The following is a 2,863-nucleotide window of genomic DNA, read 5'->3' as shown; positions in this document are numbered from 1 at the left end:
ATATATATATATATATATATATATATATATATATACGATAGGCTTCTTTCAGTTTCTGCCCACCAAATCTACTCACAAGGCTTTGGTCACCTCAAAGCTATAGTTGAAGACACTTTCCCAAGATGTCTTACAGTGAGACTGAACCCAGAACTTGGTGGTTGGGAAGCAAACTTCTTATCACACACCCACATCTGCGCTTGTCTGCAAATTTCTTATGTTACTTCACCATTGTTTTAGCACTTCTATATTTCTGCTCTACCACACCAACTAACATTGCCTTAACACTTTACACTTCGTCAACACTTCTGTACCACTGCACCAACACTGCTGAATTTTTACTCTAACACTCTACTAACACTGCTACATATCCCACTTCATCAACACTTTTGTACCACTGCTTCAACATTGCAGTATGTCTACTCTAACATTCTACCAACACTACTATATATCTATTCCAACACACCACCAACATTGCCCTAACTCTCCACCATCTGAAGCATCTTTGCTTTAATACTTTAACACTCTCACAACACTGAGTACCACTTATCTACCACTCCATCAAAACACGCACCAACAATTTGGCTCTAACATGCAGTACCTCAGTTGTAACATGCCACTAGCATTACTGCACACTCTACCAGCAATACACCAACAATCTCTGTCCTAACATATATCACCAGCACTGTGGCATTCTTGCTTTTACATATCACTAACATTGCAGCCAGCAATACTCTATCAACACAACAGCACTTCTGTTCTAAAACTTCACCCAAAACACACTATCGTCCAGCCCTGCCGCTGTACCCCTTGTTGTAACACATCAACATTACTGCAACACCATCATCAACACCACAATATCTCCCTCTGCTTCCAACAGTCCACTATCATTGCTCAATCATAAATCTATTACACTTCCCCACTACTATGATACCACTTTACCGACCCTATATAGTCATTACATTGATGATAACAGTTACATTGCTGTACTGTAGCCAGGATGCTGGCGAAAATCAAATCTGTAAAGAAATGCATGCTGGGATTGATTTTTCTCCCCTCCAAATGTTGTTGTAGTCATTGTTGTTGTAGTTATTATTGTTGTTGCTTCTGCTGATGTTTTTGTTGTTGTTGTTACTGCTGCTGCAGTTATTATTTAATAGCTTTTCAATGATATGAGACTGACTGAAGGAGGAAGCAGATCTATAGACAAAAGTAACAAGTCTATAACTTTGACTCTGACATACAGACTCATCAGTTTATGCACACACACACACACACAGACAAATGCACATACACACACACACACACAGAAATACACACACATAGACAAATACCTTTGCAAATACATACACACATATATACGTACATATATGCATATATATATATATATATATATATATATATATATATATACACACATACATATATACATACATACATATATATATATATAATTCCACACAAATAAATTATTTACACTTACATCGTGTGTGTGTGTGTGTGTGCGTGTGTGTGTGTGTGTAAGATCGTTAAAAAATTGGCTTGAATGCCTTTTGGTATTTGTTCCAATTCTCTCTGCTCTAAGATCAAATCCCGTGCAGGTCAGCCCTCCGGCTCATTCCTTTGAAGCCAATAAAATAAGTACCAATCCAGAGAAGTGGATTGGTGGAATTTTTGTAGCATGGAATAGGATGCATAGCGGCATTCCTTCTGGTTCTTCGCTTTCTAACTGCAACTTCTGCAAAGACACAGGTGCTAAGCTGTGTCATTCATGCCTTTCCTAGAACTGCATCTTAAAGAAAAAACCCACACTCAGCTTAAACAAAAGGAGGACCTTATATGTGTATATATATATATATATATATATATATCATCATTTAGCGTCTGGTTTCCATGCTGGCATGGGTTAGACAGTTTGACTGAAACTGGTAAGCCGGAGAGCTACACCAAGTTCCAGTCTGATTTGGCATAGTTTCTACAGCATTTATTTTGGCTCTTTTCATTCTGAGTTCAAATCTTGCTGGGACCAATTTTGCTTTCCATCTTTTAGGGATTGATAAGTTAAAATACCAGTTAAATACTAGGGTCGATAGTATTGGCTAACTCCCTCCCCAAAATACTGCTCTTGTGTCAAAATATGAAACCATTAATTATATATTCATGTATTCACCTCTTCAGCCAGACATCTGCTCTTGTTCCTCTATTATAGTTTCTTATCCCTCCATTCTATACCCCAAACAGTTGAGGGGCCTTAGTCTTGCAGGTACTTTGGAATCTCACTGGTACTGGTGCCATGTAAAAAGCACCCAGCACACTCTGTTATGTGGTTGGCATAAGGAAAGGCATCCAGTTATAGAAACCATGACAAAGCAGACATAGAACCTGGCGCAGCACTCTGGCTCATTTATATTTTGTTGAATTGTCCAATCCATGCTAGCATGGAAAAGGAGAAGTTAAATGATGACGACGACAATGATGATGATGAGTCTATTAATTAGCTGCTTTCACAGTTCATAACAATTAGTGATACTATGCAGTGTCAACTATTATATATGACTCTGTAGTTAATCTGTTTCATAGTCCAGAGTAGTCTGCAGTAGTATTATATTGTCTAATATTGCCTTTAAGTTTTTGCTGTGAGTGTACATAGAAGTTTATTTGTATGTAAAGTTTGTCTTTCTCAGCAAAATATGTGTGCATCCATCATGAAAATTTCTTCTGTTAATGCAACCTGCATGCGTGCACATTTTACCTTTGTGTGCTGATTGTAAAATGTCTCCCCAGCTTAGCTAGAACACTGACTGTGTCTACTGTTATGTACATATATATCCATTATATATATATATATATATATATATATATATAT

Source organism: Octopus bimaculoides, chromosome 18 (genome assembly GCF_001194135.2).
Source record: "Octopus bimaculoides isolate UCB-OBI-ISO-001 chromosome 18, ASM119413v2, whole genome shotgun sequence".
Taxonomy (NCBI): domain Eukaryota; kingdom Metazoa; phylum Mollusca; class Cephalopoda; order Octopoda; family Octopodidae; genus Octopus; species Octopus bimaculoides.
The sequence above is the reverse complement of the archived record's forward strand: the minus strand, read 5'-3'. Positions refer to the sequence as shown.